Source organism: Balaenoptera ricei, chromosome 12, assembly GCF_028023285.1.
Source record: "Balaenoptera ricei isolate mBalRic1 chromosome 12, mBalRic1.hap2, whole genome shotgun sequence".
Taxonomy (NCBI): domain Eukaryota; kingdom Metazoa; phylum Chordata; class Mammalia; order Artiodactyla; family Balaenopteridae; genus Balaenoptera; species Balaenoptera ricei.
In genome coordinates, this window is record NC_082650.1 from 81,168,281 (window position 1) to 81,184,502 (window position 16,222).

The 16,222-nt window shown below is 39.4% G+C and overlaps 1 long non-coding RNA gene across 1 annotated transcript in view; it reads left to right on the forward strand.

Moving 5' to 3' along the window:
• Positions 1 to 16,222, forward strand: part of LOC132376444 (uncharacterized) — a 106,290-nt gene that overhangs the window by 57,776 nt on the left and 32,292 nt on the right. The window lies entirely within an intron of this gene.

Below are 16,222 nucleotides of genomic sequence, written 5' to 3' on the forward strand. Positions count from 1 at the left end.
AACAAAATCTTTATATCAACTCATTTGTTTATGATTTATCTCTTTCTTATAAAGGTAATAAGCCGAAGGTAGACCAAGACAATTGCATTTCACCATTAGTTGAGCTTTCGGGTTGTTTGGAGTCAGGAGAAATAACAATAGACATAAAATTTTACACATGGCTTACAACAGAGGTTCTTGATTGTAGTTCTTCTACAGTTTTAGCAATGACCAAGAAATTTATTGTATCTGGGTCATGTGGGTGTAAGCAATGGGTTCATTAACTAACAAGTAACCCAGTCGATGCAAACAACTCTGGCAAAAGGAGCCACAGGAGGGCGCTCTGACACTGCACAGATCTTAGTAGACTTTTCTTAGGTCGAATCATATCATTTGGTATTAGGCGATTTAATTTTTGTGTGTATAGGAATATTTTTATGAATTATGATTTAAAATAATAGGAGAATCAGTTGTGACCTGGAAATTTTTGTTCTACATTGGTATAATGTGGTATGGAATTATTTCAGCAGAAACTAAACTATATATAAAGTACCAGTATTATCTAGTGACATGTAAAAATATATGTAGAAAAAGTGAAGCTATATTTTTCCTTGTGAATGTATATTTGCAACCACAGTAGAGTTCATCTTAGAGCATAATGTAGGACATTTCATAATCTACAGGAGTTCTACACAAAACTTTCTTTGATGCACACCCAGATCTGAATCATGCTGGTCTCTTTTTATAATTCTTTTTTTTGTTTGTTTTTTGTTTCTTTGTTTTGTTTTTTTAAACATCTTTATTGGAGTATAATTGCTTTACAATGATGTGTTAGTTTCTGCTCTAAAACAAAGTGAATCAGTTATACGTATACATATGTCCCCATATCTCTTTCCGCTTGCGTCTCCCTCCCTCCCACCCTCCCTATCCCACCGCTCTAGGTGGTCACAAAGTACCGGCCTAATCTCCCTGTGCTATGCGGCTGCTTCCCACTAGCTATCTACTTTACGTTTGGTAGTGTATATATGTCCATGCCACTGTCTCACTTTGTCCCAGCTTACCCTTCCCCCTCCCCGTATCCTCAAGTCCATTCTCTAGTAGGTCTGTGTCTTTATTCCCGTCTTGTCCCTAGGTTCTTCATGACCACTTTTTTTTTTTTTTGATTCCATATATATGTGTTAGCATACGGTATTTGTTTTTCTCTTTCTGACCTACTTCACTCTGTATGACAGACTCTACGTCCATCCACCTCACTACAAATAACTCAATTTTGTTTCTTTTACAGCTGAGTAATATTCCATTGTATATATGTGCCATATCTTCTTTACCATTCATCTGTCGATGGACACTTAGGTTGCTTCCATGTCCTGGCTATTGTAAATAGAGCTGCAATGAACATTGTGGTACATGACTCTTTTTGAATTATGGTTTTCTCAGGGTATATGCCCAGTAGTGGGATTGCTGGGTCATATGGTAGTTCTATTTTTAGTTTTTTAAGGAACCTCCATACTGTTCTCATAGTGGCTGTATCAATTTACATTCCCACCAACAGTGCAAGAGGGTTCCCTTTTCTCCACACTCTCTCCAGCATTTATTGTTTGTAGATTTTTTGATGATGGCCATGCTGACTGGTGTGAGATGATATCTCACTGTAGTTTTGATTTGCATTTCTCTAATGATTAGTGATGTTGAGCATGCTTTCATGTGTTTGTTGGCAATCTGTATATCTTCTTTGGAGAAATGCCTATTTAGGTCTTCTGCCCATTTTTGAATTTGGTTGTTTGTTTTTTTTATATTGAGCTGCATGAGCTGCTTGTAAATTTTGGAGATTAATCCTTTGCCAGTTGCTTCATTTGCTAATATTTTCTCCCATTCTGAGGGTTGTCTTTTTGTCTTGTTTATGGTTTCCTTTGCTGTGCAAAAGCTTTTAATTTTCATTAGGTCCCATTTGTTTATTTTTGTTTTTATTTCCATTTCTCTAGGAGCTGGGTCAAAAAGGATCTTGCTGTGATTTATGTCATGGGGTGTTCTGCCCCTGTTTTCCTCTAAGAGTTTCATAGTGTCTGGCCTTACATTTAGGTCTTTAATCCATTTTGAGGGGGTTTTTTTGTGTATAGTGTTCTAATTTCATACTTTTACATGTAGCTGTCCAGTTTTCCCAGCACCACTTATTGAAGAGGCTGTCTTTTCTCCATTGTATATTCTTGCCTCCTTTATCAAAGATAAGGTGACCATATGTGCATGTGTTTACCTCTGGGTTTTCTATCCTGTTCCATTGATCTATATATTTCTGTTTTTGTGCCAGTACCATACTGTCTTGATTACTGTAGCTTTGTAGTAGAGTCTGAAGTCAGGGAGCCTGATTCCTCCAGCTCCGTTTTTCTTTCTCAAGATTGCTTTGGCTATTCGGGGTCTTCTGTGTTTCCATACAAATTGTGAAATTTTTTGTTCTAGTTCTGTGAAAAATGCCAGTGGTAGTTTGATAGGGATTGCATTGAATCTGTAGATTGCTTTGGGTAGTAGAGTCATTTTCACAATGTTGATTTTTCCAATCCAAGAACATGGTATATCTCTCCATCTATTTGTATCATCTTTAACTTCTTTCATCAGTGTCTTATAATTTTCTGCATACAGGTCTTTTGTCTCCTTAGGTAGGTTTATTCCTAGATATTTTATTCTTTTTGTTGCAATGGTAAATGGGAGCGTTTTCTTCATTTCACTTTCAGATTTTTCATCATTAGTGTATAGGAATGCAAGAGATTTCTGTGCATTAATTTTGTATGCTGCTACTTTACCAAATTCATTGATTAGCTTTAGTAGTTTTCTGGTAACATCTTTAGGATTCTCTATGTATAGTATCATGTTATCTGCAAACAGTGACAGCTTTACTTCTTCTTTTCTTATTTGGATTCCTTTTATTTCTTTTTCTTCTCTGATTGCTGTGGCTAAAACTTCCAAAACTATGTTGAATAAGAGTGGTGAGAGTCAGCAACCTTGTCTTGTTTCTGATCTTAGTGGAAATGGTTTCAGTTTTTCACCATTGAGAAACATGTTTGCTGTGGGTCTGTCATATATGGCCTTCATTATGTTGAGGTAGGTTCCCTCTATGCCCACTTTCTGGAGAGTTTTTATCATAAATGGGTGTTGAATTTTGTCAAAAGGTTTTCCTGCATCTATTGAGATGATCATATGGTTTTTCTTCTTTAATTTGTTAATATGGTGTATCACATTGATTAATTTGCGTATATTGAAGAATCCTTGCATTCCTGGGATAAAACCCACTTTATCATGGTGTATGATCCTTTTAATGTGCTGGTGGATTCTGTTTGCTAGTATTTTGTTGAGGATTTTTGCATCTATGTTCATCAGTGACATTGGCCTGTAGTTTCCTTTCTTTGTGACATCTTTGTCTCGTTTTGGTATCAGGGTGATGGTCGCCTCATAGAATGAGTTTGGGAGTGTTCCTCCCTCTGCAATATTTTGGAAGAGTTTGAGAAGGATAGGTGTTAACTCTTCTCTAAATGTTTGATAGAATTCGCCTGTGAAGCCATCTGGTCCTGTGCTTCTGTTTGTTGGAAGATTTTTAATCACAGTTTCAATTTCAGTGCTTGTGATTGCTTGGTTCATATTTTCTATTTCTTCCTGGTTCAGTCTTGGAACGTTGTGCATTTCTAAGAATTTGTCCATTTCTTCCAGGTTGTCCATTTTATTGCCATATAGTTGCTTGTAGTAATCTCTCATGATCCTTTATATTTCTTCAGTTTCATTTGTTACGTCTCCTTTTTCATTTCTAATTCTGTGGATTTGAGTCTTCTCCCTTTTTTTCTTGATGAGTCTGGCTAATGGTTTATCAATTTTGTTTATCTTCTCAAAGAACCAGCTTTTAGTTTTATTGATCTTTGCTATCATTTCCTTCATTTCTTTTTCATTTATTTCTTATCTGATCTTTATGATTTCTTTCCTTCTGCTAACTTTGGGGTTTTTTTGTTCTTCTTCCTCTAATTGCTTTAACTGTAAGGTTAGGTTGTTTATTTGAGATGTTTCTTGTTTCTTAAGGTAGGATTGTATTGCTATAAACTTCCCTCTTAGAATTGCTTTTGCTGCATCCCATAGGTTTTGGGTCGTCGTGTTTTCATTGTCATTTGTTTCTAGGTATTTTTTGATTTTCTCTTTGATTTCTTCAGTGATCTCTTGGTTATTAAGTAGTGTATTGTTTAGCCTCCATGTGTTTGTATTTTTTACACATTTTTTCCTGTAATTGATATCTAGTCTCATAGCATTGTGGTCAGAAAAGATACTTGATATGATTTCAATTTTCTTAAATTTACCAAGGCTTGATTTGTGACCCAAGATATGATCTATCCTGGAGAATGTGCCATGAGCACTTGAGAAGAAAGTGTATTCTGTTGTTTTTGGATGGAACGTCCTATAAATATCAATTAAGTCCATCTTGTTTAATGTATCATTTAAAGCTTGTGTTTCCTTATATATTTTCATTTTGGATGATCTGTCCATTGGTGAAAGTGGGGTGTTAAAATCCCTTACTATGATTGTGTTACTGTCGATTTCCCCTTTTATGGCTGTTAGTATTTGCCTTATATATTGAGGTGCTCCTATGTTGGGCCCATAAATATTTACAATTGTTATATCTCCTTCTTGGATTGATCCCTTGATTATTATGTAGTGTCCTTCTTTGTCTCTTATAATAGTCTTTGTTTTAAAGTCTATTTTGTCTGATATGAGAATTGCTACTCCACCTTTCTTTTGATTTCCATTTGCATGGAATATCTTTTTCCATCCCCTCACTTTCAGTCTGTATGTGTCCCTATTTCTGAGGTGGGTCTCTTGTAGACATCCTATATACGGGGCTTGTTTTTGTATCCATTCAGCCAGTCTATGTCTTTTGGTTGGAGCATTTAATCCGTTTACATTTAAGGTAATTATCAATATGTATGTTCCTATTACCATTTTCTTAATTGTTTTGGGTTTCTTATTGTAGGTCTTTTCCTTCTCTTGTGTTTCCTGCCCAGAGAAGTTCCTTTAGCATCTATTGTAAAGCTGGCTTGGTGGTGCTGAATTCTCTCAGCTTTTGCTTGTCTGTAAAGATTTTAATTTCTCCATCAAATCTGAATGAGATCCTTGCTGGGTAGAGCAATATTGATTGTAGGTTTTTCTCCTTCATCACTTTAAATATGTCCTGCCATTCCCTTCTGGCTTGCAGAGTTCTTAAAAGTTCAGCTGTTAACCTTATGGGGATTCCCTTGCATGTTATTTCTAGTTTTTCCCTTGCTGCTTGTAATATTTTTTCTTTGGATTTAATTTTTAATAGTTTAATATGTGTCTAGGCATGTTTCTCCTTGGATTTATCCTGTATGGGACTCTCTGTGCTTCCTGGACTTGATTAACAATTTCCTTTCCCATATTAGGGAAGTTTCCAACTATAATCTCTTCAGATATTTTCTCAGTCTCTTTCTTTTTCTCTTCTTCTTCTGGGACCCCTATAATTCAAATGTTGGTGCGTTTAATGTTGTTCCAGAGGTCTCTGAGACTGTCCTCAATTCTTTTCATTCTTTTTTCTTTATTCTGCTCTGCAGTAGTTATTTCCACTATTTTAACTTCCAGGTCACTTATCCGTTCTTCTGCCTCATTTTTTCTGCTATTGATCCCTTCTAGAGAATTTTTAATTTCATTTATTGTGTTGTTCATCGCTATTTGTTTGCTCTTTAGTTCTTCTAGGTCCTTGTTAAATGTTTCTTGTATTTTCTCCATTCTATTGCCAAGATTTTGGATCATCTACTATCATTATTCTGAATTATTTTTCAGGTAGACTGCCTATTTCCTCTTCATTTGTTAGGTCTGGTGGGTTTTTGCCTTGCTCCTTCATCTGCTGTGTGTTTCTCTGTCTTCTCATTTTGCTTAACTTACTGTGTTTGGGGTCTGTTTTTCTCAGGCTGCAGGTTCATAGTTCCCATTGTTTTTGGTGTCTGTCCCCAGTGGCTAAGTTTGGTTCAGTGGGTTGTGTAGGCTTCCCGGTGCAGGGGACTAGTGCTTGTGTTCTGGTGGATGAGGCTGGATCTTGTCTTTCTGTGGGCACGTCCACGTCTGGTGGTGTGTTTTAGGGTGTCTGTGGCCTTATTATGATTTTAGGCAGCCTCTCTGCTAATGGATGGGGCTGTGTTCCTGTCTTGCTAGTTGTTTGGCATAGGGTGTCCAGCACTTTACCTTGCTGGTCATTGAGTGGAGCTGTGTCTTGGTGTTGAGATGGAGATCTCTGGGAGATTTTTGCCATTTGATATTATGTGGAGCTGGGAGGTGTCTTGTGGACCAATGTCCTGAACTTGGCTCTCCCACCTCAGAGGCACGGCCCTGATGCCTGGCTGGAGCACCAAGAGCCTGTCATCCACATGGCTCAGAATAAAAGGGAGAAAAAAAGAAAGAAAGAAAGAAAGAAAGAAGATAAAATAAAATGAAATAAAATAAAATAAAGTAAAGTAAAATAAAATAAAATAAAGTTATTAAAATAAAAAATAACTATAAAAAAAATTTTTTATGTAATAAAAACATTAAGAAAAAAAAAAGAAAGAAGAGAGCAACCAATCCAAAAACCAAATCCATCAATGATAACGAGTGCTAAAAACTATACTAATAAAACAAAAACAAAACCAAAAAACAGACAGACAGAACCCTAGAACAAATGGTAAAAGCAAAGCTGTACAGACTAAAAGCATACACATACACACTCCTAAAAAGAGGAAAAGGGAAAAATATATATATATCGTTGCTCCCAAAGTCCACCTCCTCAATTTGGGATGATTTGTTGTCTATGCAGGTATTCCATAGACGCAGCACATCAAGTTGTTTGTGGAGCTTTTATCCGCTGCTTCTGAGGCTGCTGGGAGAGATTTCCCTTTCTATTCTTTGTTCTCACAGCTCCCGGGGTTCAGCTTTGGATTTGGACCCGCCTCTGCGTGTAGGTCGCCTGAGGGCGTCTGTTCCCCGCCCAGACAGGACGGGGTTAAAGGAGCAGCTGCTTTGGGGGCTCTGGCTCACTCAGGCCGGGGGGAGGGAGCGGTACGGAGGAGGCGGGGCGAGCCTGCGGCAGCAGAGGCGTCGTGACGTTGCAGCAGCCCGAGGCGCGCCGTGCGTTCTCCCGGGGAAGTTGTCCCCGGATCACGGGAGACTGGCAGTGGCGGGCTGCACAGGCTCCCGGGAGGGGCGGTGTGGAGAGTGACCTGTGCTCGCACACAGGCTTCTTGGTGGCGGCAGCAGCAGCCTTAGCATCTCATGCCCGTCTCTGGGGTCCGCGCTGATCGCCGCGGCTCGCACCTGTCTCTGGAGCTCGTTTAGGCGGCGCTCTGAATCCCTCTCCTTGCGCACCAGGAAACAAAGAGGCAAGAAAAAGTCTCTTGCCTCTTCGGCAGCTGCAGACTTTTTCCCGGACTCCCTCCCGGCTAGCCGTGGCGCACTAGCCCCCTTCAGGCTGTGTTCACGCCGCCAACCCCAGTCCTCTCCCTGCGATCCGACCGAAGCCCGAGCCTCCGCTCCCAGCCTCCACCCGCCCCGGCGGGGGAGCAGACAAGCCTCTCGGGCTGGTGAGTGCTGCTTGGCGCCGAGCCTCCGTGCGGGAATGTCTCCGCTTTGCCCTCCGCACCCCTGTGGCTGCGCTCTCCTCCGTGGCTCCGAAGCTTCCCCCCTCCGCCACCCGCAGTCTCCACCCGTGAAGGGGCTTCCTAGTGTGTGGAAACCTTTCCTCCTTGACGGCTCCCTCCCAGAGGTGCGGGTCCCATCCCTATTCTTTGTCTCTGTTTTTTCCTTTTTCTTTTGTCCTACCCGGGTACGTGGGGAGTTTCTTGCCTTTTGGGAGGTCTGAGGTCTTCTGCCAGCGTTCAGTAGGTGTTCTGTAGGAGCAGTTCCACGTGTAGATGTATTTCTGATGTATTTGTGGGGAGGAAGGTGATCTCCACGTCTTACTCTTCCGCCATCTTGAAGCTCCCTCTCATACCAAGTTTTCTATAATTCTTTTTAAATTTCTCTTGTTATATGTGGACTTGTGAAGGACTGCTCCTGTTTTAATTCAAAATTTATATTTTTTTCAAGAATGTGTTTCTAAAACCATAATAATGGAATGTGTCTAAACCTGTTTGGGTAGTTTGATTGGTGTCTGTTTGTTGCCTTTGCCTGTTCTGTATCTTTGACCAAATAACAGTGGTTTTCAAAGTGGTTCCCAAACCAACAATATCAACACCACCTGTTATCTTGTTATAAGTTTAGAATTTCTGGTCTCACCCTGACTTGTTAAATGAGTATCCACATTTTTAACAAGGTCCTCAGTTTGATTAAATATACATTAAAGTTTGAGATGCACTGCTGCTGCTATACCACTACTCACCTATACCTAGAGAGCTCCTTGGTTTTGGGTAGAGTTGATCATGGTTTTTCCTGGCACCACAAAGATGGCATGTGACCCAGCCTTGGCCAATCAGAGCACCACAATTGTAAGAACTCCTTGCTCGATTCAGAGATGCTTAGGCCACCCAGCCCATGCAAATCAGCATCTCCCAGGAAAGCTTTGCCAAGGCTCTGAAAAGCAGCTCTCTTTCTATTAAGGTTGCTCTTCTTTCAAAATTGAGTTCCATAATCCTGATGGCCAACATTTCATTATAAAGGGAGAGCCCGCATAGGAATGAAGCCAACACAGAAGAAATTAAAGCCAAGAGATGAGGAAGGAGCAATGGGCTAGACAAAAGAGAAAGAGGAGAAGGGAAGAGGGAAGTGAAAGAAAGACAGGGGAAGATAGCAGAAGGGAAGAAGGAAGAGGGAAGAAATATTTATCATTAAGCTCCCGAAACTATCTGTGCCTTAAGCCAGCATCACCTATGGGATTTCTCAATTACATAAGTCATTAAATTCCATTTCTTAAGTTAGAGTTGGCTTTCTGACACTTGCAAATGAAAGTGTCCTAATTGTACAGATGATAAAAGTGTTTCTATGAGGAATTTAATTACTAAACTACCAGTCAGCAGTCTCGTAGTGTGCCTTACATTTAGAAACACGCTTTAATTGTCAGCCTCATCCTAATTTACTCTCTAATGTATTCAACAAAGCAAGATCATGTTTTACATTCTTGAATCTCAAAACATGTGCTTTATCTTGAATAATTAAAAATGTGGTTCCTGGTGGTCTTGCTCTAATGGCTGCCTTGGTAAGGATTGACAAAAATGCCAGGGATTAGTGTTTTCACTTGGTTATTAAAAATCTTTAGCCTAAACTACTTTTTATTATCTTCATGGTTTTTAATTCTCTTAACACTTTCTGAGAGCCTGTTTAATGATATTGAGATACTACAAGTAAATAGATTTAAAGAAGCAGATGGAAAAAACAAATCTTCCTTTCCTTCCCACACTTCCTATTCCTTGCTTTCTCCTGATTCACTTCCCATCTTTCTTCATTCCTCATCCTTTCTTTCTTTCTTTTTACTTTTATTCCTAGGCCACATAGTGGGCACCCTCAAATACCAAATTCTATTTTTTAATCAAATTATAATTAAACAGTTTTTCATTTTTCCTACACTATGAAATTCTAGTTATCAAATTGTCCAATGGATGTTAGATATTACATGTCCTCTTCATGGGAATGTTCAAATAGACGAAACGTTGCAAAGGAGAGATTAGTGTTAATTAAATACATTTACATTATTGAACTAATGTATTAATTTGGGACTTATGCTGTAGATTCTTAAATTGTTTAGTTTTTACATAACATTTTCACAAAAGTTGATTCATCACAAAATAGAAAGTTTCAATGTGCCACAGATATATATATATTTTATAATAAAACACATATGTTTTCCATAATAAAATACATATATATTACTATAGTAAGCCAGACTTCTGAGTGTTGAGCGAGGCTAACAGCAATATTAGTTCCAGAACCTAAAAAGAGAAGGTCTCCTTGCCTACATCCTATAAATCCATTTTAAGTTAGAAATATATTCTGGAGAGGAACAACAAGCGCTATTTTTCATTTAGTTAGTCAAGAAGCATTTATTGAACACTTGTAATGTTTTTAAGTCCTGTGGTTAGAGCTAGGGACAGCAGATGGTTGAGTCATTGTTCTTTCTTCTAAAACAATGTAATATGTTGGGGGAATTGTTGGGGGTTGGAGAGGTCTGGGAGGAGGAGGCCTTATAAATCTTTCTGGGGATTTGTATCAAAATATCCAGAAGCTTGGATTTTCTCCTTTCTCACCTCAATCTAAGGATGTATCAAAATTTGGAGTGGTCTTCCTGAAAAAGTTTTCCAAGACCTGGGTCCTTCCAGTATACTCCAAACTTGCCAGGATTCTCACCTACTTGTAACCAATTGATGGTGTTTCCAAGGTGTTCTGGGAGCAGAGAAGAGGGGGCAATTAGTTCTGTGCAGAGTGGAGTTGGAGAACTCAGGGGAATTTCTAAATTCTATTATGATTATTACTCTTGTATTTGAAGTGGGCCTTGAAGGATTAGAACAATAAAAACAGGTGGAGAAGTAAAGGAAAGAGCATTTCCGCCTATGAAAATAGAGACATAATGGTTATTAAACTTTTTAAAGATTTTGTCATTTGCCATGCACACTCTTCAGGTCATAGACAAGAAGATAAAGGACAGAGATTACACAATTTTCCTATGGTTTCATAGGAAATGAAACATAGGGCTGGTATGTGAAGTCCAACTTTCCCGTCCAAAAAGTATGCTCTAAACCTCCGCACTTGGCTTCATAAAGGTTTAAAAAACATAAAGTTCAATGCACCAGGGTTGATTTTTGCTCTTTCACAGCTTACTATCTAAATTAAAGCACTTTCCTCAAAAATCTATTTCTTTTCTATGCCATATTTCTTCCTTATAATGAGTTCTCTGTGTGTATGTGTGTGTGTATGACCTTGTGTGTATACTCACAAATGTATACATGTATATTTGTGTGTATTGTGGATAGGATCTCCACAACCTGGGTGTCGACCCTCTAGTTGCTTCTGTCTGGATGTATTCTATTACCAGGCAGATGGTGTGTTCTTGACAAGGCATATGCTATGGGCTAGTGCATGGACAGATGTTTAGCAGTTTACCGAACTGTGGATGAATGAACACCAATGAAATGATCATTCAGAATGAAAATTTCTTTCCAAAGAAAGAAAGTTGGGTGGTTTGGTTTTTTAAAACAGATTTTGATATGCAGTATCTACTTTGTAGAGAAAATAAACATCTGTTCTCAAAATGTTTTTTCACATGTGAAAGTCATGTCAAGGAATCTTCCTTTGCTCTCATTCTTCATAAGCCACTTTATTCAGTCCCAAATTCATTATCAAAATCCTCTGACGTTTTGTTATGCATCCCTCAACTTTATTGCATGCAAACTTGAAAGGACAGAGAAAATTTCAAATATGAATAGAAAAACGGTGTGTGGTGGTTAAAGTAGGCCAGACATCTTATCTAGCCTTCTTTGGAATTTCCACCTCACTGCTCACTGAGACTTGGAAAGAGGCAGGTTTCATCCCGCTCGAAAATTCCACACTCTGCCTTGATCGCCCACCCTGCTCTCTCTCTGTCAGAGATGGCTCTATATGCAATGAGATATGATTTAAAGGAATGAGCAGTGATATTTTAAAGGACTTTTTAAAGACTGAAAATAATCTGTATATTTATTGTAGCCAAATATTACATTCAGCTCATTCAAAAATAATTCAAGTTGTTGAATAATTCATAAAAATAATTCATACCATAATATATGCTAAGGTCAAGGAGATGCATGAGAAATCCTCAGTAAATGTTAGTTATGTAAAGTGAAGTTATTTGTACAGCTTTCATTTATTTGCACTTCCATTCCCACGATGAAAACATTTGATATCATAAGTAAGTTTAACCTTTCCATTTTGATCAGGTTTTCTTTGGGGGGCAGGGCCATCTTGTATTTTCACTTCCTGCTTGGTTATTATATTATCTTTATAGAACTCACATGAGAAAAAGGATTGTTTTGCCTAAATTGACTTTAAAAAGGTATTTTATGCTGCTTTCCCATACAAATATGGTTAAAGGCTAAGCTATTTCAAGGAAAAAGGCAAGGAAACATATAGCCTCAAATCCCAGTTGAGAGAAAAACCCTGTTTCAGTGGAAGTAGTTCATTAGTATTCCCCATAAATATTATCACTAAGTGAGATTAGATCTGTTAAGTTATGCATTTTAAAAATTCTACATGTGCTTCTTTTTCCATTTAAAATTCTGGCATGTGCTGTTTTTCCATTTGCTTCCACAGGATACTTTCCCTTTGGAAGTAGATTTGTGGTCATTGCGTATCTTTTCTGTTTATAGAATTCTGCTTTCTCATATAAATGGCTTGCACTAATGAAAAGCAAGGCAATTCTACTTCTATGCAGTAGAGAAATATGAGAAATTTTCTAGGGACAAAACAGAGGAGAGGCAGAATAGGGCAGAAATAAATAGAAATTCTTTCTATTTATTTATTTATTTTTAAATGTATTTTTCTTTGAAGTATAGTTGATTTACAACGTTGTGTAGTTTCTGGAGCACAGTAAAGTGATTCAGTTTTATATATATATATATATTCTTTTTCATATTCTTTTCCATTATGGTTTATTACAGGGTATTGAATATAGTTCCCTATGCTCTACAGTAGGACTTTATTGTTCATCTATTCTATATATAATAGTTTGCATCTGTTAATCCAAAACTCCCAATCCATTCCCCCCCCTCCACACCCCTTCTCCCTTGATAACCATAAGTGTGTTCTAAATAGACATTCTCCAAAGAAGACATACAGATGCCCAACAGGCACATGAAAAGATGTTCAACATTGCTAATTATTAGAGAAAGGCAAATCAAAACTACAGTGAGGTACCACCTCACACCAGTCAGAATGGCCATCATTAAAAAGTCCACAAATAACAAATGCTGGAGAGGGTGTGGAGGAAAGGGAACCCTCCTACACTGCTGATGGGAATGTAAATTGGTGCAGCCACTATGGAAAACAGTATGGAGTTTCCTCAAAAAACTAAAAGTAGAACTACCATATGATCCAGCAATCCCACTCCTGGGCATATATCTGGAGAAAAACATGATTTGAAAGGATACATGCACCCCAATGTTCATTGCAGCACAGTTTACAATAGCCAAGACATGGAAGCAACCTAAATGTTGTCAAGTTGATGCTCATAATTTTTCATTTGTTCTTGACATGATCATTTCATTGGTTTTGAGAGCTGTGGTGTTATCAGTTATTCCAATAATTTGGCCAGAGTCCTCTTAGTAGATAAAATCCTCTAGAGTCCTGTTCACACTGCCTTTTGTTCATCTGTAGCTATGTTCCTTGCTATTTAATCAAACTATTTTCTCAAGGCATTGAGCATTTATATATGCAGAAATAAATATAAGCATTATTAGACCCAGTCCCTACATGTATGTGTTCGATCTTATGACTTATGCCATTTTAAATTGAATTCTTTTTCAGTCATAAAATTGAAGACTTACTTCAGTAAAACATCAATAAATAACACAAATACAGAAGAAGAGAGGTTAAAGGGGAAAATAGGGATTGCAGAAAATGCTTTCTCAGTGTTTATTCAAAATCGACTTTTTATTTTAGAATACTTTTAGATTTACAGAAAGCTTGTGAAGAGAGTGCAGGGGGTTCCCATATACCCTCCACCTGGGTTTCTCTGTTGTTAACATCTCATATTACTGTAGTTAGTTATTTGTCACAACTAATGAACTGATATCATTACATTATTATTAACTAGAGTCCACACATTTTTCAGATTTCCTTTTTCTATTCCAGGATCCCATTCTGGCTACCACCTTACATTTAATTGTGATGTCTCCACACCTCCTTTTTGCCGTGCTAAGTTTCTCACTTTTCCTCTCAGAATTGGACTGCAGTGATGGGTTTTGGGGAGGTGTATGGTCAGGCCACTCAAGATGGCTGTTCTCTTGCTCTCTGTACATCCCCTGCCCAACCAGTGCCTGCTTCACCTACACCCTATGCACACGACTGACCTTCCTACGTACTTACCCACGTCCCAGCTGGTGTTAATCTTATCAAAGGGGCTGTGAAGGGCATGCCACTCTACTGGTTTCCCTGGTAACTGATGAGCCCACCTGACATCAATTCCCCTATAATCCCCCCTTCCTCCCCTGAGTTAAGCCGGCTGCCATGTCCGGTCTGCTGCAAACGGTGGGGTGTCGCTCTAGGACCTTGCCTCAGACAGGTAAGCTCCCCCATCCATTAAACCATTGAGGTCTCTGTCGCTGACTCAGCTCTTTGTTCTTGAAGCTGGGTAAGCACAGGCCTTGTAGGCCTTCGGGGGGGCAGCCCAACAATTGGCAGAGCAGCCAGGAGACCAAGGAAACTCCCGTGAGCACGGAAATGTTGGGAAATACAGGACGGGGAATGGAAAGTTGCAGAGGCTGTCCACTAACACAGGGGGCCCAGAAATTCCAGGGGCGATCCTGAAAGTTGCGGGGGAAATCCTGGGGGGGCTGTCCATTAAAATATGGGGCCCAGAAGTTCCAGGGGCGATCCCGAGAGTTGCGGGGGAAGTCCTGGGTGGGGGGCTGTCCACTAGTACATGCGGCCTCGTGGTCCTGTTCTTGATGAATGCGAGCTGCCAAGAGGTCTGGAGATCAGTGGCCTTAATGGCTCAGATACTGTATCCAAGTGAGACGTTTGTAATCGGTTAAGCTAGCTTTCTATTTATAGAAGGAATTGGTATTTCTCCTGGGCCTTTGAGATGTAAATGATCTACCTGGGTTCTTTGGAACTTTAATCTTAAGTGGAAAGGAGAAAAAAGAGCTTTTAGGTAAACTCTGTAGAAATAATTATGCTTTGGGAATGTCTGTCTAAATTATTCTCTCTGGATTTTGGTAACTTGAAACTAAGCTAAGTTAAATAAAGAAAATTCATTAACTCAGGAATCTCAATACTTTGGGGACGTCTAGAAGAGAAAAATCCACCAAGGCAGAACCTGATAGCAGGCCTTTGGCATGTCCTTCCTGGCCTTGAGAGGCCTTTTGGGAATTCAGTCTGAGACTCCTGAGGTGTTCCCCCTCAGCCAGTTTGGAGGATCCTATGCGGTCAATTGAGAAGACTTATTTTGCAAACAAATTAGTTTTGATTTGGCTCTGTTTGGTGGAGATGAGGGTAATTTTAGCACAATATTATGTTTCAGTGGATGTTAAATTCTACTTCTGTTAATTGAGGTCTGTATTTATGAAAGTTATTGTGTTAGCCATACTTTTGCCCTGATGCTCTGGGTGGAAAGAAAATTATCTAGTGACATTGTCACAGAGTATAACTGTTAGGGGAACCACTGTCCGAAACTGCCCGCCCTGGCCAGGCCCGATAGTAACCACTTGATTAAGTTAACTCACAACAGGAGGGCCTCATTAGGAATGTGGAACTAACAAGCTACCACCAACTGGAAGAATTCGGGAAAGGTTAAAAGGAGAGAGGAGATGTCAGTCCGGATGTCCTACCAACATCCCAGAATCCTCTTTCTGGAATCCATCTTAGCTGAGTGATGTGCACACGACCAGGAAGGACCCTGAGTCAGAATGATTGGCCAGAGACAACCTGGAAACTAACCCAATTCTCATAAAACCTGAGACTGCGAGCCATGTGGCAGAGTAGTTCTCCCGGGTTCCCTTACCCTCCTGCTCTCCACCCGGGTGCCCCTTCCCAGTAAAGTCTCTTGCTTTGTCAGCACGTGTGTCTCCTTGGACAATTCATTTCCAAATGTTAGACAAGAGCTCACTCTCGGGCCCTGGAAGGGGTCACCTTTCCTGCAATATAACTACTCATGAAATGTGACACTGCTTGCTTTAAGTCTGCTGCTAAAAACACATGTACAATGCTTGTGTGACAGTTGGGTATAAGTGATAAAATGTATAGCCTATAAAGTGTTTCCCCATTAACATACCTTGAGCCTGTTCAGGAGATCTGATTAGTTTTCCCCCAACGTGAATGCCTAGGCAAATATAAAGGAGGCCTAGCACCAAGGGACATGATCTGAACCTGCGGTAGGAGCCAGCACCCCAGCATTGAGGGATGGATATTTTGATCATCAGTACTTTCTATTGAAAGTTTTACAGTCAAAAAGGGAAATGATGGAGAAATCTGTACGCACTGAGGTATGGGGAAGTCATTCTGGCTTATATTCAATACATGGTTTAACTTAAATTTTACTGACCAGATCAGC